Genomic DNA, 23,312 nt, shown 5'->3' with positions numbered 1-23,312 from the left:
AGATGGGTTATGACTGTAATATCCACTATGTCTAACTGCTTCTACCTAAGGAACATGGGTTTGACTGCTGTGGGGATTAGAAAAATGATAATGTTCATATAAGGTTGAGACTCTCTGAAGGAGTTTCCTTGGGGTTTTGCTGTGCCTTATTAAGAACCAGATTGCAACATACAGTGTACAAAATGCCTTCTCTGTGCTAGAGCAATGTGGACATCACAAAATCATTCTGCTAAAAACTTTGTGCTATACTGAGAAATCATATACTCCAGAGGAATATGTGTATATATGCCTTCTATCTATCTAAAAATATAGGTAGAAGTAAATGCATATACAGACACAAAAATATGTATATTATCCACATATACAAATGTAGTTGTTTAATATCTTTTACAGTTAGAAAAGAACAGGTTTGTCTTCAGGTATTTCAAGTTAATGATATGAAGAATCTCAGCTACACTATAACCGTTAAGCTGAATTTTGTTTTGCATTTTGATTATAAATTAGAAGAACGGTACATTAACTCTGTTTTGAGGATAAGATTAAAAAAGGCCTGTTTATTGAGCTGCTACTGTGGTGATATTTGCAGCATACATTACATTTATAATTGACTTATTAAAACTTATACACTGCAAATTATAGTGATAGTACCCACAGGCTAAAAAATCATCAAAATATATAACAGCAATTTAAGAAGGTTTGTATCCACAAATGGGAATTTTTATCTGGTGTTCTCTTGTTCTAATGTTTTACTCACAGCTTTTGCAATATTCAAATATGTAGCTGAAATGCTGCAAAGAGATATTGAAAAGGAAGCACGACAGAAAGGGACTCAGAAGAACGCATTGGGTGATAACACAAAAAAGAGCCAATGTATAGCAACATAAGACAGTATTTCAGGTAGCCTTTACTTCAAACTTAAAGGAAAGGTAGGGGAGTCAACTGGGTCATCTTTTACTCTAGGCTATGGATAATATAGACTAATCCCTCACACCTTGTCTTCATAAAAATGTATCACTATCTCCCTATCTACATTATTAGAACAGTGGAGATTAATGCAATAAAGATTGCAACAAATTCAGAAATACAGACCATAAAAATAGCTGACCTCCTAATGAGATCTAATGAGCTCCTAATGATTACCATAAAAATTTTTATTCTCCTAACATGTAGGCTCCCACAAAAGAGAAAACAAGGAGTGTGGTGATAAACCCCAATTTTTCCAAGCTTCAACTTGAATTCCTTTGAACATATTTAAGGGCAACACAGTGACAGGGATTTTTTCAGGCTCGGTGACACTGCACAAAGGTGGTCGGTAGATCAGAGATGGGGCTGAGGAGGTACGAGGCAAACGAGGCAAGAGAAAACACAGTGCAAAGCTGTGAATGACAGCCTCAAAGTTGGGTTATCATATAACCCAAGTGTATACCGATGGCTGTAGGACTTCAGCCATTGTGTCATTCATGATTCTGCAATGGTTGTCTTCCTCTAGCTTGTGCCCAGGAGCTTGTCCACAGGAACAAGTAGCTAAAGATTCGTTGATCTGGAGCTACTGGCTCTTATCTTCTGGCCATGAGGACAGGAGGTTTACATTTAGATCTTGTTTGCAGAAATCATTGACAGAGATGAAAAAATGAGACAGAAAATGGCTAATGTTCAGAAAAATCTTAAAAAATTGTAGGAAGACTATGTATTTTCCTAATGATAGGAATTTAGTGACCTAAGACACACAAAACACCCCCACACAGCTGGCAGAAACAATACAGAACAAAACAAGTCCCAAATAGTTCTGGAGAGGTAACCAAAGGTCAGGCAGGACACTTTAAGACACTGCTAAGGCAAATGAATCCTCCTTATTGACTGTGTTGATCCAGTCTTGATTGGCTATAAAGGGAGTTTAGACACCTCATTCAAATAGGAACACCCATACTGTTACCCTATAGACATTGAAATTTAGCTTCCTTGATATGGAGCTGAATGCCACTATATCAGGCTAAGCAATTAATGCTTAGTTGTTAAAAAGTGGATGAGTCAGTAACTGAACTAATTCCCACTCTTGTGACACTGCTACAAATCTGCTCACCTCTCTCGTAACAATTCAAGCACCGAGATTTAAAATACATAGCGTCTCGGACAAAAAGTTACAAATGCATCTGACACAGGTGTATTTAGATTGAGGTTTTCAATGCCAGCTAAGATAGCTTGTCATGAAACTGCACATTCTAGGGTCTCACTTCCCCTCTACGTTTTGAAAACTTCTCTTTTTTCTTCCCCAACTCAGAAAATAATCGGAAAGAAATACTGAAAAAGTTTCAGTAAGTTTCTTCCACTGTAGGGTTTTGTGCAAGGTCTATCACAGAAATGTGTCGTGCTCTGAAATTTGACAAAGATATGACAAGGCTTAGGTATTCTGGGCCTCTCAGAGCCAAGAACATATTCTGAAATTGTGTGACATTCACTTTGCTGAGATGTTTACCAAATGTCACTGAATGTGGCGAGTCAAGTAACAAAATGCTGAGATAGATATGGATCAAATACAGAAGTAAATACATTTTAGTTCTGTTGAATGATGGTTAACATTTCACTCTATATCTCAGTTCTGAGTAAAAAGAAAACAGAAAACCAGCAAAACCTTTAACCATGAGGAAAATCAGTGAAGTAAGCTGGACTAAACGTATCAAATACATACATTAGAAAATAAATAAAAGTGGCCAAGGCCAGCTCTAGGGTAAAGCAAAGGAGTCAGTTAACCAAAACTAGTAGCTGACCCTTTTAAGTGACAGATGAAGTCTTGGAGTACTTTTTCCTTGCTGATGTCCCACTGAGCAGGACACGCTGCCCCAGCAGCTGGTCCCTGCCTCCTCCCCACACAGCCAAAGCAGGGCCTTGGCTGCTGGGGCACGCACTGCAGGGTAGAGGTCTGCAGAGCAGCTCTTTCTGCAGACCAGTGCATACAACCCCATCCCGCAGTCACTCTGGTGGTCCTCACTTCCATTGGACTAAAGAAACCAAAGACTCAGGGCTTTGTTCCAGATCAATTATTTTGCTTACTTTTTAGGGCATGTTGCCAAATGATGAAGTCTATCCTCTTCTTCACACTGCAAGACTTGCCTGTTTGCTCTCTAGGGCAGTACGTGTGTCTGCCTAGTTCACTGCAACACTGTGTTAACGCAATTTAGGTGAAGACTGGCTGAGGCTCTGCACCCAGGAAATAACGATCATGGAAATACTGATGGTCATTGCAGCAACGTATATGAATCCTAGCACTTTGAGAGCCTGAGCCCATAGCTGCATCTAGTTTCTACTCTGGAACATGCTTTCTCAGTGGTCATTGTCAGGTTTTGGTTTGTACTGCGTTGCATCAAGAAAACATGTTCAAGCAAGCACATCCTGCAGACGATCAGAGGTAGACAACCCATCCAAAAGCAGATAAAGTTAAAAAGCAGATGTAAAATCCTGGCTACAAGATGCCTATATCTAGATGATTTCACCTGTGTCGGAGTCAGTAAGTGTGTAGGCAATGTAATTAGATCAAGGACAGGAGACCAGTGTGGATCAAGTTCTGTGTTACAGAAATGACTTCCTGAGCAGGGAATCACACTTTGTTCATTACCTCAGTGCTCATTCCAAATAGTTTGCCATCTTCTGTATCCTGGTAAATGTGGAAAGAGGTCTGGATCAACTCTATAGCAGTAATGCTAGCAATTTGCAGTTTAGGACCCAGACATTTTCAGCGCTGAGTTATATGAAAATCCCATGTAGACCCCATCTAGGTGCATAATAGAGCTAATTGACAGCTGTGGTATGATTTACTATACAATTGAGGAACTTTTTTCAAACTCTATTTTGCAACACTTTGATGCACGCATACAGTTTTTATCCTAAGACTGTCATCTACATGGCTACATGTAGTCTGGAGACCAAGAAAGTAACCTTTGGCATGTACCTTAATAACATGTGCTATTGGACTTGAACCCTTCTAAGTACCAGCTCACTGGATTTTACAAAATGCTTACTGTCAAGTAATATGTCACATTCAGAAAATAAACACTCACAAAGAACAAAAAATCGTCGATAAGAATGATTCTTGTATAGAGGCATCCAGCTCCCACGCAGACCTGTTCACAGAGTTCTGTGCCGACCAGTAGCTTGCAAAGAACACAGAGATGTTTCCCTTAAAACTCACAATGATAATTCTGCTTTTCATAGACTGTACTTTCCCCTGTAAGACAGTGTGACCTGAGTCAGATATACTGTCATAACCAGGGCGTTGGAAACAACTAGACAAAGAAACACTGGTATGGTAAAAGCTGATGCACTTTCCTCTGAGAGCAAAGATCATCAAATTGAGTCTTTCTTTCTATAAGTCCTCTTCTAACTGTGTTTTCACTATGGTAGGATCTGAGTACTTCTGTTCCTGTTCACAAAGGGACATATAGCATGGTCTATAAACTTCCTTCTTTAACTCATTTCTTTAAAAGGAGAATCAATTGCCCTGCGGGGTCATTTGTGTGGATGGGTTTGGGCTGTTTGTGCAGAAGCGCTGGGAGGAAGATGTGTGCATACCTCTCATCGAGGGAGCAGGTTAGGAGTCTCAGTTTGTCCAATGTAGAAACATGCTTTTTCCTGCACAAACAAGCATTATCTCCGTAGTAAATGTTGTCCTCCTATGGACAACTGGAAGGAACAGCAGAGGACAGCTGTGGCTGATCACAGGAGTGGTCTGAAGAGTAAGAATCATCCTGCAATATTTTTTACAGCCTGAGGTTTCCTAGTAGCTGGTGGATTCATGCCTCCTGAAATCAATTTTTGTATTTCAAGCAAGAAGTGCTAACGTTCCATAAACTGGAAGTCCAGACCGTCTCACCAGGAATGCACATAGAAGAAATACTAAGCATTATTGGGAATAATTACATAGAAAGGTCTAATACCAGTCTTGGCACAATCCTGCCCTGCAGACTGTGGCTCTATTTTTCACCTGCAGGAGATCTCATGGCTCTGAGTTCATTAAGTTATTTATACCAGGGTAATGAACACCATGAGCTTTCAAATTTCCAGAGCAATGCACTGCTCAGAGCCTCTCCATTTGCTTCTTTATTACCTATAGGGCCTATTCTTTGACCCTTGGCAGACTGAGAGGGAGAGGCATCCGTCTTGAAGTCCTGTCCTGGTGTAAAAGGTTATAAACCCATTGGCAGATTGTATTAACAGAGGCTCTACTCTGAGATTTGTAAAAAAAAAAAGTTGATTCTGTAGTATATTTCACTAACCACGGTAGGAAAACTCTACTACTATTTGTAAACGTGGTTGCATGCAAAACTAATTATATTCGTGCATCTTCCACTGACATTTATATTTATTATCTAACAAAAAATGTGTATGTACCAGGGTTTATTTAACTTTAAATGGCAACTCTTTTGCTAGTGAATTTGTATGAGACCACACAAATGCAGCAGAGTTAGTCATAAGTAATTTGTTTATCATAATCCTGGAGGGATGAGGGAGGAAAAGCATGAAAACTTGCATTGAACAACTTTCATGATTTTGAATGCTGCCTGATTTCTATCTTTTCTGTTGCCATTTATATCTGACATAAACTATTCAATGCATAAGAAATGCTAATCTTGACTAATTTAAGTGGTTGGCTGTGGATGATTCTTTCTTCTAATTCGTTTATTAAAAAAACCTATCACAGAGAAAAAGCACATTGAAAAAGAGCCACAAATAAAAGAAACATGAAAATATTTGCAATGTCATTAGTTCCTGGTGGGATCTTTGTTATGGACAGGTCTGCGCAGGGTAAGTGAGAAGAAAAAAATATTAAAAAATAGAAGTCCAAGAGGCATCAAATGTTTTTTAATTGAGATTGGAAGCATTCCAAGTTTGACTTTCAAAAAAGGCTTTGATTTGCAGTAGTTCATGTTGGGCTCATGTTGTGCCTGCCAAAAATCCAAAGTAGATCAGAGCTTTTTTTGAAATAAACACAAGCCTAATCTGATGTAGGTATTTCAAAACTCCCACTGCTTTAGTTGTAACATCATCTGTTACTGAATGATTTATAAATCATCCCTCTACAGGCAAATTTCTACAAGGCTGAGGGTGATATATTTTAACTTTGGGACACAAGGACATGTTTAAATTCTGTATTACAATTGACAGAGACCCGCCACTGTTTTTAAAAGTATTTGTGAAATGAATTATCTCTGGTTTCCTATATATTAGACAAAAACAGTTCCTGGAGTACAAGGGCATGGTGGAGTGTTACTTCTCTGGTTTTCCACTGAGTATAAAAGAGACAAAAGGGCAGAATTGCTAATAAACATTTTATTCTGCTTGATTTTCAACTGTACAGGAATCCAGTTCCTTTCTAAAAGAAGAAAAAAACCACCTACTTTTGCTTTTTTAGAAAAAACGTGTTTACAACCTGGATTTGTTTATAAGAAAGTAGTTTATTAAGAGGGATTATTTCATGTTGGTGGGGTAGTATTTGTCTCAGCTCAGTTTAGGTATCTAAAAGCAACAGGTTTCTTCTCATTTACTTTTGGGTAAATTCTCTCTGGAGTTGATCCTAGGAGACTGTCTGTCTTGCAGAGGGCAATTCTGCCCACCCTGACACTGGCAAGAGTATTTATCCTCAGGAAATACCTATCTCTCCATATTGATTAAATGCCAGATGACTACAGACAGTGGTCTTTCTGGGGCGAGTTATTTACGTAGAAAACCAAATACTCTTAGTTGCATGTGGGACAACTTTTGCCACGCCAATGGGAAATGCTCCCCTTTTAAATTGCAAGTCTGATCCAGAGGACAGAACAGGGGATACACTGAAATGTGTGGATCAGTATTATTTTCTTTTTTTTTTCTCTCACTTTATCTTCAGCTGTAAAACCAGCCCCTTTGATTTCCAAATTTCAGTATTGAAATTCAAGTACTGATTTCTAACTTCATCATACAGGAGCATACATCTAGTCGTGGACACGTTCCCTGGACAAAATGCTATGGTGTAAATGTTTTGGCGAAAGAATAAAAGTAGACTGACAGCAAGGCATTTTACAGGTGTAAATTATCATTTTGAGATTACAGCAAAAGCAGAACAGAAGGACAAACGTTAACAAATTCTAAATGTTTCATTAAAACATTTTAGATTTCAGCTTAAATATTTCAATTCTACAAACTGAATCTTTTCTCTCCTTAGACATACTTCCATTCTGTCCACAAAAGCAAACTCTCTTAATTCATATACACTTTATACCTAACTGAATACGTCACTAATATTCCATTTCTTTTTTAATTTGTCACATCAGAAGAACCAATCAATTAATTTCACAGTTTGATGGTGAGGACATCTTATGCAATTCTCCAAAAACAATACATACATTAAAATTACAGTGCCGCAAAATTCCTCTCCAATATGTGCTGGCTCAATGAATCCACATTAACAAAACTGGGAATTTGTCATGGCGATCCTGAAAGTTTATCTAATCTGACCCTGTGAAATGATGTAGATTAGCAATTAGTGAATGGAAGTTATTTGCTTCTAAAACCTGTAAATAGCATATAGCTAAAATAAGAACCTCACGTCACACTTTGCATTTCAATGCTTTGCCTGTTTATTTTCTTTCTTTGTCCTATCTTCAGTAAAATATTTCTTTTAGCAAGCATTTGTCAGACGGTTAGACAGGCTGAGATATCAGATGTCTTCTCACTAGAAAGAGTTAATCATTCATCCCCAAACAGCAAGATGAATCCAACAATCAAATATTGAGCTCCCTGGCATTAGTTTGGATGAAGTGGCAAGGACGTTAGGTTTTATTTTAATATGTTAATCTAATAAAATGATGCAGTTTATTTCATATCTTAAGGGAGAGGTGCTGATATTATCTCAACTTTAGATGCATCCTCACTTGCCTGTACAGATCAGCCTTCCACTTTATCAGGGTGATGTTACAGGATGTGGCAATTTATAATTGGAAATGGCAGCCTGGAGATTTTCTAAAAGCTCTGGCTTTTTTCTGAATACTGTGGAATTTCATTAATTATTATTATTTTGACTATGAAAAGAGGATTTGCCCAAGGGCAGTTTTGAGGCTCCTTAAAGATTATTTTCCTCCACGGAAGGTTGCCAAGATTTCAAATTTCTCTGTCAAGAGACTTGGCTTGTTTGGTGGGAGGTGGCTGGAGTGAGCGCGAACATTTACAGCTTTGGGAAGGAGACCTCAAACACCGCTCGTTCCCTCTGAGGCTATTTTAGCTCCCTGGAGTGAGGGCAGCCGTCACAAATTGTAGCCCACCAGATATTCCTCACCGAGGCTGCTGATGTCTTTGCCTTTGTACAGCATGAGCTCACAGCAGGATGAATCTAAGCAAGGTGGAATCATTTATAACCTCTCGTATGCCAGAGCATCCTTCCTTCTCCGGAAAGTCCTTTCTGCTACACAGCCTGAGAGAAGTGGAGAAGGGAAGATTTCTTACAAATACTGCAATCTGAAGCTGGGAATCACAGAGTCCCAGAATCAGAGAATGGTTGAGGTGGGAAGGGACCTCTGGAGATCAACTTGTCCAACCCTCCTGCTCAAGCAGGGCCACCTAGAGCCAGTTGCATGGGACCATGTCCAGTCGGCTTTGGAATATCTCCAAGGATGGAGATTCCACAGTGCAAACCACCTTATAAAAAATGGACATTATAACTAAGGAAAGTACTGAAAAATAGATCTCTTTTGCCTAGGTTGTGGAAGAAATGGGGTGAAGGAAGAGCAGGTATAATCTTCTGCAATGAGAGACTGCATTGCAATATTTTATCAAAACCTGAAAATTATCATAAACTTTTTAAAAGATAGAATTCTCTTGTCCGGTAGGTTTTTTTCCCCACCAAAGAGATCCTTATGGAGCAACTGCCTTCTTTCATTCTTTTCCCACTGCACATATGCAGAGAAAATAGGATCATGACCCTCTTATACTGTGAGCCCTTTAAACAATTCCCAATTGATGAGCAAAACAGAAAGAAGTTTGGATCCATCCCAGGGCTGTGAGTGACTCATCTGTCTAGAGCAGACAAGTCCTTGTGATGAGTCACTTTCTTTTGATGCAAGTTTAAAAGTAATTAAATAAAAGGTGAGGATACAGCATTTTAAAGCTCCCTCCTCTGCAGTAGTTAGGTAAAACCAAGAGCAGCTTTAATTCTGAAGCCTCAAGGCGTAAAGGTAGGGGTACAACATCATGTCTTGCCATGATGGGAGGTCTTCACCTTCATATCAGCACCTGCTGGAGGTGAATCATCCATGTGTGTTGCTCCAGAAGGTCTCTGTGTACTCTGCTGTAGTCAATGCTCCACACTAAAGGGCTGCAAATCAAATGCGACGCAGACTCCATTCCAGCTACTCAGCACCATAATAAAGGGATGATAAGGACAGAAACAGCTCTGAAAATCTTATGAAGGGAAAAGACTGACAAAGAGAGATTACTAAAATAATCCAAAATTACTCAACTATGCATAAGACTGCCCATTTATCTTTCCTCTGTAACTCAGTTTCCATTTAGTTTTAAAGCTGTGTGAGAAAATTGTTTTTTTCTTTCATTCCAGGGAAGAAAGGACTGAAACAAGGAGATGATAGCCCAGGAAAATATGTACATTTTTCAAAAATATGCAAGAGGAATATCAGAAGGGGTGTCTCTTAGTCAAAGCTTCAATTCTACAAGTTACCATTCCTGTTTAGCCAGGATTTGCAGGTCAGGATATAGACTTTGGACACCCTGTTTGCTTTCATCCACAGTTCTTTTCTGTGGATCTATGAGGAGGTCCCAGGTTGGAGGTAGCTACAAAGTAGAGCGTCAGCTGATGGCTGCATCCCCACCAGCTAGCAAGGACCACATGTCCTTAAAACAAATCCATGTCTGGAGTACATAGGAAGGGATGAATGTGGCCTTTAAAAGGAATTCAAATTCTTCAGCCTCTGTACTTAATAACTTCTTCAGCTATAAGCAATGAGAAAGTCTGTACCCTGAAGGGAGAGTGTGCTCCCATCTTATTCTTTACTTTTTCTGTTTCTTTGTTGTTCTTTCTCCTCTAATTTTCCTCTTTTCTGTGTTTTCTCCAGTCTTCCATCTGTCTTTCTCTCCCTGCAGCAAGTCCTAACTCATAGCCTTACCCTGGTGTCTATACTGAAAAGATCATCAGCAGAAGAGATTTAGGGTATATGCAGAAACTTGAACACTTCTGAATACCATTCTCTTTTGGTTTTGTTTGACTTCAGAGTGAAAAATCGGGAAATCTGTCACAGAATAAAGTAATTCATAGCTGATAATGTTTTTATTGCAGAAAAAAAAATCAAGGAAAAATGCAAGAACCTGCATACCATACTACGGCATATAACATGCTACATAAAGACAAAGTCCCATTAGGACCATTGCTCAACAGCTAATACAATAAGACTGTATCTCTAGCAGTAATTAACATCTGGGCAGTTATCTGGTCCCAAATTCAACTGTCACAATCTGACTGTATTCATGCTACTCAGCTCTCTTAGCCTCCAAAACAGGATGCACACATGGGCAGCTCCTGGACTGAGGTGCATCTAAGATTCAGTAACATTTACATCGAGGTACAAGGTGTAATTCCAGAAGCTTGTGCCCAGCTTTTAACCCATTTGCATCTTAGATGACCAAGTAGTTTGGTGGATTTGACATTTGGACTCTTTATATTTCATTGTCTTCCACTTTTCTCGGTTTTTGAGACATCTTACGGACCAGGTGAGCCAAAGGGGCAAAAATGAGGAAAAGCGACTGTGGTGGTTGTTCCCTGGAAAAATTATTGAAGTGGCATTTGAGCTATGACTAATTTATTTAGTATTCAGAATTTAGTGAATTCTTTTGTCACATCACCCATCATAAATAAAAGGAAAAAAATAGAAACCTGTTTGACGCCTCAGGCATGTTTTAGTTTGTTGTTCAGGTCAGTTCATTTCAATGCTTAATTTTTAATGGTTCATTTAACATAACTGTTTAGACTAGAAAATATTTTCATATAAAACTTGTTTTTTGGGGGTCAGTTACTGTCACCTCAAAACATTTTAAGTCTCAGATGACAGACTAAATATCAGTTGGAAAAGGTGGTCTTGTTGTTTGGGCATTTGAATGGGACTCCAGCTGAATTCCAATCTCTGCTACTGATTCATTATGCAACCTTGGTTAAAACATTTAGGCTGCATCTCCAAAGCTTTTTGAGTACAAATAGTTTTGCTCACACAGTCACTCACACAGTTTTCATGTTTGCCACTCAGTATCCTTCTTGTGAAAGAGGGAAATTATGACTTTCTACTACATATAGAAATGAAACCCAGCAGTGTCTGAGGTATCCAAAATCATGCCCTGTTAGTGGGTATAGGAGCCTCTGCTTAAAAATTATTGTCTGATAGACATGTTTTTAAACCAAAGAAAATGTTATGGTGCAAGATAGTTATTACTCACCTCTGAACCATAAATAAGAAACAAGTCTTCCAGTGCTGACATGCAATTTCCACTTTTTCCCTAACTTTTGCCACTATTTTTTTGTTTCTTGCAGAAACAAAACCACAAGAAAGCAAGCAAGCATAAACAACACATTTTCAAGCCCTCCAATGATCCTTCCTTTCTGTTTTCTTCTTTATTCCTGCTGGGTCATCTTCCTCTGCTGAGCTCCCTTGCACACCTCCAAAAGGTACTTCCTTTGCATACTTTCCCCCAAATGCAGTACGAGTTCATCAGATGGGCGGCAAACCTTAAGTCATTAGGCTGACTTCTTTCACAAAGGAAGCAAGAAAATTCTTAATTCAGTAGGAATTGGAATCTGTATGCTTTTCCCTAAGGGCAAACTCTTGAAAGAGTTTTCATAATCCCAAGTACTAGTTACATAGCAGTTGCTCTCTGGATACCAGGTTCTCCTTCCAGCCCCTACTTCTCGGCCACCCAAAAGAGGAACCTTATTCTGCTATGGGTTTATTATTATGGCAGTATCATAAATGACTGGGAGTAACAATGCATTTATTGGTGTGGAAAGGAAGGCTGCATGCCAGAACATAATTTACTAAGATTTTGCTGATTTACCTGAAGTAAGAATCTTTGTATGCTGCTCCTTGCCCAATCAGGTCTACCTTATTAGCACTCATCAAAATTCAAACAGGTAGTAGTGGCCTTAAGAGCTTCAATAGTTGAGGCACAAACTGTTTGTCTGGGTAGAACCATTACAATGTCCTTTGCTGCCTTTTGTCCACACTCTGCCATAGCTTGCTTTCTTCCCAAATCCTTGTACTACAGAGATAATTTCCATTAGTAATTTCATAACTAAGACCACTGTTTACAAGAGCGACACAATCTAACTTTTTGTTAAGTTTCACCCAAGGCCATTAAAAATCTACTTCTTAAATGTTTCTTTCATATAATAAACTATCAATCATTTCACTGAATTCAGGGTGTTTTCATCTTTGCAACTTTTCAAAAGTTTTTTCCCAAAAAGCGCTCTGTATGCAGAGCAATATTACTTCTGCTTACAGTGCCTCTGCAAATAACTGAAGCAAGCAAGGTATCAAAACCAGGATTATAGTGACTTAAAAGAGGGTAATTTACCCATGGAATTCTATATTCCTGTTGTCAGTTATGCTCTGTTCTTGAGACCAAGAGCAGAGGCCTGTCTTTGAACAGGGATAGAAATATAGAACTAATTGCTACTGAGCATATTGTGAAGTCAGATTTGCACCCAAACCCATACCTGGAGGGAGAAAATCCTTCACAATTTACACTTACAGTGGCAGGTTTCACAGAGCTGTGGCCTGCACTCACCTTTAAAGCAGCTGACCTGGTTACTGACATTGTCAAACTTAAGCATTTAAAAATCATTAGAAATCATAGCGTTTAACATATTTACCTCAAAATTTCAGAGCCTTTTGGATTCAGACTTTCATGCTTCTTTCGCCTAGCTTAGTGAATGTTAACGATTTAAAAAAAAAAAAAAAAAAGCTGAGGTTCTTCACACAAAGTGTATACCTCTAGGAACAGTTACTCTAATAAAACCACTACCAAATATTGTAAGATCATGACATTGCTGTGAAATACTGGTATATTTCATAAAATTATGATGTGATTCTGCAGCTAGAGGAGATAGATAATATTAATTAGAGGAGAAGACTTGGAATCTCTCCTGCTTGGAATTCCCTCTCAGAAAACAGTAGCTTTACCTGTTTGCCCTCACTTTTCCTGTCTGTAAAATGGAGCTAATATCACTCTTCTGCATAGGAATTGCAAAACCAGGGCAAACCTTGGATTAGCAGCAAGGATTTCAGGCTCCAGTCATGAAAGATGAGTTCTTGTTCATAATTCCACCACCTACATGATAACAGCCTTCGTTAACCCTCCCATATTTCTTTTTCCCGTCAACTTTGCCTATCTTATCCAAGTAGATTGGGAGTTTTTGAGGACAGGGCTTGGCTTTCATGCCATCTTTGTGCAAGACCTAACAAAAGGAGACTTCTGTTCCGTACCTACTGCTATTCCCAGTGTTTTCAAAGTGCTTTAAAACCCTCTGAGGAGAAGTGATCAATGTGATACAAGGCATTAGCACTGTAGAGAGATCCATACCCTGCTATACATAAACAGGCTTATTTCACTGCTGTTAAACGGAGTCATGAGGCTGCTCAGAAATACTATGCACAAAGCTATTTACTGATGCAGTAAGATAGCTCAAGTTAGCTCCCAAATTGGAAAATCTAGATTTAAGCCTAAAATGCAAAAACACTTGTTTTGAGGGGGGCTTATTAGATCAGTTGAGATATAGGTGTTTTCTTCCTCAAAGAGCCTTCTCTGATTTTAGCGATTTTAGAGTTAGCAGCCGGTGCTTTCAGACGCATTCTCAGCCTGCCCTTTGCCAAAACATCACTCTGCTTTTTTGCTTCCTTCCAAAAGCAAGTCCACAGTGCTGTCCCATCCTTAGGACTCTGCGCGGATTACATCAGGGTTGGTAGTCGGCAAATCACCTGACAGAGAGTACGATGGCATTTTAACATCAAGGCTTCCCACAGGAGACATTATACCTTCAAGGGGGAGAGGCAGAAGGGGAAGGGGGGGAGCAGAGGAAGGAGGACGGATGCATAGTGGCAAGGCATCCAGAATGTCACTTACAGTCGGTTGGCCGCAGTCGTCAGGGTTCACTTCCATTAAGCTTTGTGTCAGTTCAGAAACTTTACACATGAGGCTGTGTGAAGCGTTCTGCCACTGCTGACTGCCCGGGGCTAGCCCACAGTACCTATTCTTGTCACTAGTTTTCCAGAAAACCTCTCTGAGAATTAGTTGCATATGTTGGCCAGGCTAACCATAGGAGGTGAGGTTTTGTCTGCTGTTTGTTAGCTTGGGACTGGATTTATTTTTATTATTATTATTTATTTATTTATTTATTATGTTTGGTTTGGTTTTTTTTTGCAAGGGATGGGTCTTGATTTGGGTTTTAAGAGAGAGGGGATTGCCATAAAATATTGCAAAGGTTAACTGAACATTTAGTATCATGAGAAAAACGGAATGATGGTAATGAGGTGAGTTCTTTTATCATGAAGAAAGGTCTCCTCTGTGGACATTTAACTAAGGCTGTAAAAAAAGCATCAAAAGTGACTGTAAGAATGTGATGGGAGCTGTTCTGAGTCTGTATTGTATCTACCTTAAAAATGCAGAGATTGTTATTAAGAACAACTCCAATAAATTTATCTTGCATTCAAAAGGGAAGAGACTATATTCTATATAAATACCCTATAAGCAGTTGGGAGAAGTCTCACAATCGCTAGCCCTTGTTCTCATGGGGGACTTCAACTTACCAGATGTCTGCTGGAAATACAATGCAGAAGAGTGGAATCAGTCTAGGATGTTCGTGTAGTGTGTGGAAGATGATAACTTCCCAACACAGCTGGTGAGGGAGCCAACTAGGGAAGACGCCCGGCTGGACCTCTTGTTTGCAAACAGAGAAGGACTTGTGGGTGATGTGATGGTTGGAGGTCATCTTGGGTGTAGCGGTCATGAAATGATACAATTTTTTGATTCTTGGAGAAGTAAGGAGGGGAGTCAGCAGAACTGTTACCTTGGACTTCTGGAGGACAGACTTTGGTCTGTCTGGTTGACAGAGTCCCTTGGGAGGCAGTCCTGAAGGGCAAAAGAGTCCACAAAGACTGGACATTCTTCAAGAAGACAATCTTACAGGCACAGGAGCAGGCCCTCTCCATGTGCCAAAAAACGAGCTAGTGGGGAAGAAGACCATCCTGGCTGAACAGAGAGCTTTAGCTGTAACTCAGGAAAAAAAAGGAGAGTTTATGACCTTTGGAAGAAGGGGCAGGCAACTCAGGAGGACTACAAGGATGTTGTGAGGTTATGCAGGGAGAAAACTAGAAGGGCCAAAGCCCAACTAGAAATTCATCTGGCTACTGCTATAAAAGACAATAAAAATGTTTCTAAAAATATATTAGCAACAAATGGAGGGCTAAGGAGAATCTCCATCCTTTATTGGATGCAGGGGGAAACATAGTGACAAAGGATGAAGAAAAGGCTGAGGTACCTAATGCCTTCTTTGCCTCAGTCTTTAATAATAAGACCAGTTGTTGTCCAGGTACCCAGCCCCCTGACGTGGAAGACAGGGATGGAGAGCAGAATGGAGCCCCCATAATCCAAGGGGAAGTGGTTAGTGACCTCCTACACCACTTAGACACAGACAAGTCTGTGGGGCCGAATGGGATCCACCCCAGGGTACTGAGGGAGCAGGTAGAAGTGCTCACCGACCCACTTTCAATCATTTATCAGCAGTCCTGGCTAACTGGGGAGGTGCCAGTTGACTGGAAGTTGCAAATGTGACGCCCATCTATAAGAAGGGCTGGAAGGAGGATCTGGGGAACTACAGGCCTGTCAGCCTGACCTTGGTGCTGGGGAAGGTTATGGAGCAGATCATCCTGAGTGCCATTACGCATAGGACACGTATAGGACAACCAGGAGATCAGGACTGGTCAGCATGGCTTTATGAAAGGCAGGTCCTGCTTGACTAACCTGATCTCCTTCTAGGCCAAGTTGACACACTTAGTGGATGAAGGAAAGGCTGTGGCTGTTGTCTACCTATAGACTTTAGTAAAGCTTTTCACACTGTTTCCCACAGCATTTTCCTGGAGAAACTGGTTGTTCATGGATTGGATGTGTACACTCTTCGCTGGGTAAAAAACTGGCTGGATGGCCAAGCCCAAAAGATTGTGGTGAATGGAGTTAAATCCAGTTGACGGTGGGTCACAAGTGGTGTTCCCCAGGGCTCAGTATTGGTGCTGGCTCTGTTTAATATCTTTATCAATGATCTGGACGAGGGGATCCAGTGCACCCTCAGCAAGTTCTCAGATGACAACAGGTTGGGCGGGAATGTTCATCTGCTGGAGGGTAGGAAGGTTCTGCAGAGGGATCTGGACAGGCTGGATGGATGGGCTGAGGCCAATTGTAGGAGGTTCAACAAGGCTCAGTGTTGGGTCCTGCACTTGGGTCACAACAACTCCATGCAACGCTACAGGCTTGCGGAAGAGTGGCTGGAAAGCTGCCCATTGGAAAAGGACCTGCTGGTACTGGTCAGTGAGTGGTGGAATATAAACCAGCAGTGTGCCCAGGTGGCCCAGAAGGCCAACAGCATCCTGGCTTGTATCAGAAATAGTGTGGCCAGCAGGAGCAGGGATGTGATCGTCCCCCTGTACTCGGCACCGGTGAGGCTGCACCTCGAGTCCTGTGTTTGGTTTCCCCACTACAGGAAAGACATGGAGGTGCTGGAGCGTGTCCAGAGAAGGGCAACGAAGCTGGTGAAGGGTCCAGAGCACAAGTCTTATGAGGAGCGGCTGAGGGAACTGGGGGTGTTTAGCCTGGAGAAAAGGAGACCTGATGGCTCTCCACAACTACCTGAAAGGAGGGTGTAGTGAGGTGGGGGTCGGTCCCTTCTCCCAAGTAGCAAGCGATAGGACGAGAGGAGGTGGCCCCAAGTTGTGCCAGGGAGGTTTATGTTGGGTATCAGGAAAAATTTCTTCACTGAAAGGGCTGTCAAGCACTGGAACAGGGGAAGTGGTGGAGTCACCATCCCTGGAGGTGTTTAAAAGATGTGCAGATGTGATGCCTAGGGACATGGTTTAGTGGTGGACTTGGCAGTGTCAGGTTAATGCTGGACTCGATGATCTTAAGGATCTTTTCTAACCTAAACAATTCTATGACTCTGTGACTAATTGCCATACTATTGCCAGGTACTGAGCTAAGGAACTGCCACTAATTTAAAAAAATCTATATACTGTTGCAGTATTTGATCAATCAGAAACAATTACACAATGGTTGTGTGTGAACTAAAGTTTAGAATTTTTTCTCTAGGAAACTTTAAGGTTGCTTCTTCACTGGTTATCTCTCATTTTCTTTCTGGTGTTAAGCTAGAAAGAAATGTACTTTTACTATAAGTTACTTGGTTCCACGTTGTGATTGGGCAATAGTGATTGGGATAGACTCTAGTTCTAGACAGTGTCTGAATACTAAGAGACTATCCTTGCTGTGAAAAATATGCTCAGACTCTGCAGAAAAAGATCCTGGGGATGCCAAACTGAACTTTATGTGATGTCCAAGTGTCAGGATCTGTGCTCACACTAAACGCCACCATCTCCCCTCTGCTTTTGCTTTGCTTATTCCTTTGCTAATACAAAGGCCAGGAAAAAAGATAGAAGGAAGGCAGGAATATATATGTACATTTAGAGCATAAACCTGGGACCTAGAAGCACTGGATTTGAGTTCAAGAGCTGGCCCAGACAAGAAGAGCAAATGCATGTATGCATAATAAAAAAGATATTTATCTCTCAGTGGATCACAGGGTTTTAAGTATGTGCCTCAGCTCTTTGCAGAAAGGGGGTCTGACACTGGCTCACTCCATGCCTTTAATAAATATGTCTCTGATCTACACTTCTTCATTTTCCTTGGCTGATAATAACCAGTTAATATTTATGGATCACACTGAAAACAATATTTACTCTGATTATAAACCTTAGGGTGCAAACTTTGTCTCCATCTCTGATCTCTGCCTTACATCTCACCAGTCAGGCTGCTTATGTTTAACAAGTGAATAATGAGGCTGGCAAAACCAAAGTAAAACCTTTTTTTTTTTTTCTTTTTTGTAATATCATGATTTCATAAGCCAATTCCCTGCTCCTAGGAAACATTTCTGTTGCTCGTCTCAGTAAAGCAAACATGTTTTTTTTTATTTTAAGTTGCTCTTTTAGGTTTCATATCCCAGGCCTCTTTATCTTCCCTTCCTCAGGCTTCCTTTTTGAGTTGCAAAAAAGGAAAAAGGGCAGGAAAGGAAAAGAGAGAAAATGAAAGCTGAAAATTTGCCAGCCAAATGTTTCCAAAACATAACATTTATACACTGAACATAACTTTCCTTCTTCTTCAAGTGCTAGCCTAGCCTCTTTAAAATTCCAGGTAGTGTCATGGCTCAAAAGCCAGCATCTTCCCTGGATTTGTTTAGTGGCTGAGTATAGACACGCGTGTGGGGACACTGATGTATGTGCCTGGTGGGAAAGCGGTCCTTCTACCGACGTTACTGCACTCGGGGGTGGGCAGTGAGGAGGAGGAGGAGACCCAGCAGTGCTGATGCAGAGCTGGCTCCCTGCCCCATCTGCCTCCCTCTCCCTTTCCCACTCACTAAAGCACTCAAGGAACCACAATAAATTTAGGGGCAGTGCCTTTATGCCTTGGCTGTGATTCAGGCTTGTGGTGTTTCTTTCTTCGTGCTAGGGGCAGCCCTTCCTCTAAGTTTGCACAATGAATAATAGAGCGGGTGTCTTCGGGTGGTATTCCTCTGAACTCGTGCTCTTTAAGGTTATACTAGCAAATAAATTGGGCTAGGGACTGCTCTCTTGGGTCCTGCTGGGAAGGTTTGGCTCACATCCCTGCCTACAACCAAACTCCCAGCCTCCAAAATAGGTCAGCTGCCTCCAGCCTGCCTTTTGGGAATGGTCCCTACTCCGTGCTAACCCTGGCCTGTGCCCCGGCTGTGCTGATAACCTCACGATTCGGATGACCAGAGATGAAGCGTGTGCCCTCGCCTTGTTTATAGAGTAAACCGTGGCCTCAGAGTCTACTGAAGATTGTCTCCACGGTGCAGGAGGAGAACAGACATCTCCGACGTGGGGTTTATTCCTCCTGTTTTTAGATTGGTGTTTTAGGATGGGACTGTCTGAGGCAAAATATCCTGATCCCCGTCTGTCAGCAACTTATTGCTAGGCTTTGTGTCTAGTCCAGGCATCTGCTCCCCCTCTGTAATCAGTGGGGGAAAAAAGGGGAAAAATCTCCCAAGCTTGATTGAATCAATCTTAAGACAAAAAAATTGGGTTAGATGGTTACATGGATTGAGTTACCTTCTGAAAGTTTCTCTTTCTTCCTATTAAAGAGGGGGATCCCAAGTGCTCTATTTTCAAATAAGTGAAGTTAGGAAGATGGATCCCACCTGTTAAGACCTGCTTTAACTTCATTGCTAAAAAACCCGGACTGTTCAGCCATGAACCAGGACTTCTACGTACACAGAGGCAGAAATAAGGAGACATCCACTAAGCTCTCTACAACCAGCAGTGAGAAAGAAGCACTCCTAGGGTATCTTTATCACCCTGCAGAAGATACTTGAGACATTAGATGAGTTATCCTCTGGAAGTGTCTCTTTTTTGTCTTTTTTTAAATTAATGGTTAAGAAAGCCCAGGGTGACTGAATCACCTCTACTCAAATATAAGCTTTACTTTTTAGATGCCTAATATTGGGTGAAATGAATCTTGCCCAGAAAGTCTGTCCCATCCCAAGAAGTTGACTATATCACCCCAAATTTTTGTGATCAGGTAGTGTTTGTGTACAAACTACACAGAATATGTATATAATCAGAACAAAAAAGACTTCTCCAACTCATTTGATTGAAAAGATCAAACATTTACAAATATCTCACCCTGTTTTGAACTGCAAATCCTGGGGAATGGCTGAACTTTACAGAAGACCATGAAACAGTATGCGAATAAGTCTGTTATTCTCAACTTTCCTCTGGGATTGTGCCATTGCATGTCTAAATGAAAGATCAATTCTTTTGAGGAAAGTGTCAAGCTGCACTGCAATTTTCTGACATAAAAAAATTCCAGGGAAAATCTAAAATAGGGGATAAATCCAGGCGAGCTTTTGTTTCCTTATGTCTCAAATACATACTGTATCTGAGAGAAGGAGAATGTAGACATGCAAAGCCTAGATGTTAGATAAATGGGACCCATTATGAAAAAATGTCCAGGCATGGAGTTTGTCAGTCTCAGAAAGGCTGAGAGAGATGTCAAAGGTACAGATACATATCTGAACAGTGGTATGTTGGTGTGACATTATAAATATTGATGAAAGAATTCAAGAACCCCCTTTTCTTTCTCTCTTTATCTCCCACTGAAGAGCTAAAAAGGTTCCTTGTTCTGTGCCCCTAGTACAGATCAAATACACATGTCCAGCAGTTGTTAATTATCGCTAAAGCGCATCCAATTCTAGAAACTAAACTCTTTTGTAGGTACATTTCCTCTTCATTATGGTGGAAGGGAAACAAAAGCCTTTCAAAAGCCTGGCTCCAGATCCAGCCCACAAGTATTTGTGTTCAAATCCTACCGCAGAGAAGCTAGGTGACAAAATTCCCTTGGGGTTACACTGGGTCTAGTCACTGTGGGTCAAATGGTAAATATTTGGGCACCTGGGAGAAGTTCACACTTACTTTTATGCCATATGAGAGATCCAAGTATTGTGCAGCTATAGATAGAGATACTGTGCCTATCTGCATCATATGTGGTGAGAGACAAATTCCCACAGGTCAATCTATTAAATAGCACGTGCTGACAGACTGATCCATGTTTTAAATCCCATCTTTTGCTTCACCACCACGGCACCTTTATACATATATCAGATACCTGCTCTGTGGTGCCACAGCCTTTCTCCTCGAGGCTGCTTCATGCTAAATACAGATGGATGACCATTTCTAAGGTAGCCATAGACCATTTTCAGAGGATTCCTCCACAACTTAGACCAAATGATAGCCTGCTGCAGAAGATAATTAGAGGAGGAAAGTCAGGGGCAAGACTGCAGCACCTTGGAGATGGTGAGCAGTGTTGAGCCTTTGGGGCCATACTTTACACCAAACGTGTTCGTTTAAAAAGACTGCAGGGGAAAAGGACAGCAATTTTTTTAGAAGTCACTTAGGAGGTAACCTATGGCAAATCTCCAGAGTATGGCAGACAGACCTTGCAACTCCTTTGAAAAAAAACCACAAAAAAACCCCATTGCTGCCTTATTCTAGGTTATGGGAGACGCTAATACTGATTGTTACTTTCTTTGGAAACCTAGGCTCATGAATGTTTTGTTAATTGCACTGAGAGCACTTGGGAAATACTAGAACTATCCGAGGACTTTGGAGAGGTAAACAGCAGAAGTGACCTCAAAGGATCTAGTTTTGAGCCAGTCATTTGTGAGTAATTAGCTATAAGTAAAACTGGAGTAACTATTCTTAGGGAGAATGGGGCATTTTTAACCCTTTTCTTTTTTCAATGAGGTTGACAGGTTTTATTTTTTTTTAGTCTTATATAAGAACAAGTAACCATTGAATTTGGGGGTTTTATGTTTTATCTTTTCAAAATGTGTGAAAGACATCAAAATGTTGTGACAGGGTCATCTTTGCATTCTGTGTTAAATCCGAAGAGATCAATAAAAATGCTAAAAGTAATGGGTTGGTTTTGAAAAGCCCAAGAGGGACCTAGTTTACTCACTTTCATAGCTTTAATGGGAATTGGAAACCTAATTGCTATTTGTGCCTTAAAACTGTCTCCCAATTATAACAAAAAACATGAACACTGAAAATAAGATTGAGGGCTGGTGGACACCTGTATTACTTTTTCATGTGCTACATCTATCACTCTTATGGGTTTCGTGTGACATGAGTATTGTCCTTTGACAAAAATATTATTTCATTTTTCTTAATGGAAAAATCTATGCTTAAATCCTATGGAAGAGGTTCGATTTTAAGCATAAACACAGAGTTATGCTTGGGCTAAGGCTATTGTAATTAAGCAGACTGTATTTCTCCCTCATTTGAGTGTTTGTATAAGCATTCAAGTGATTTTGTAGGGAAAAAAACCCAATGAATGAACACCTATGATTTCTGGATTCTGTTCCTGGCCTAGCCAGATGACACAAACCAAATTATTTCTGGAAACTACATTCGCGATAAAATGAAACGAATGCTACTGATCTCCTTTGTAAAACACTTTGCAATCTCTTGAGGATCAGCAGTAAACAAGAATATCATTACATTGTAAGGCAATGTAGTGAACTAACACATTCAAGTAGGAAAGCAGAGGCTCACTCATTGAAACTCTAAGTGCTCTTTAACTATTGGGAATAATTGCTATAACAAATAACTCCCCACTGTGTTCCCATTATCCACTCCTTTCATCAATACTTGTGTTTTGTAGAGGTGGGGATTGCAAGCCATTTATCTCCTGAAGGGAGAGATCAGAAAGGTTTTAAGTTGTTGGAGGTGTCATTGTGGTTCTAGCAAAATAAGGGCTGAGGTTAGGAAAATCTACAGATGCAGTCAAGTTTCCGATTGCAGAGGTATTTTGCTCTTCTTTCAGAAAAGCAGCTGGATACTGTATATTACACAAGCTCATGTACAAAGAAAAAGGTATGGAAATTAACTTTCTCTCTGGCTATGATAAACTACCAAGGGAAATTCATAGCAAATCTGTCTACTATAGTTAGTCCTGCGACAGAGCTATTACAGAAAAATAAATAGTGGCATTGGTCAAAAGAATGTCAAGATGCTTTCAAGTTGGCTAAACAGACACTTATATCCTCCAGGGTTTTAGTGCACTTTGTCCCGTCCCTGCCAATCTGTTAAACTACTGATGCTTCACTGTATGAGGTCAGGAGTGGTGATTTCTCACATAATGCCAAATAGCCCAGAAAAGCCTGTAGCATTTGCATCAAAAATGCTTCCTAAAGAGGAAAAGGACTATGCACAGCTGAGGTGAAAGGAGGCAGTGGGGAGGAACTCACAGAGACTGCATGCAGAGGCATTGAACTTCGCAGTCTTTCCACTGTAGTAAAAGCTCAGCAAAAAACAAGACCCACTTGACAGAAACGTTTTTGAGGCTGTGGATTGTAGCAACACTGACTTTAATCATCAGCATTTCAAAGTGGTTTTTTGGGGGGGAAAAAAGCCATAAAATTAAACAGGAAGTACTGGGGAATCACGGTGTGTTAT

The sequence above is a fragment of the Buteo buteo genome, chromosome 17 (genome assembly GCF_964188355.1).
Source record: "Buteo buteo chromosome 17, bButBut1.hap1.1, whole genome shotgun sequence".
Classification (NCBI taxonomy): domain Eukaryota; kingdom Metazoa; phylum Chordata; class Aves; order Accipitriformes; family Accipitridae; genus Buteo; species Buteo buteo.
Note: the sequence above shows the minus strand (reverse complement) of the source record.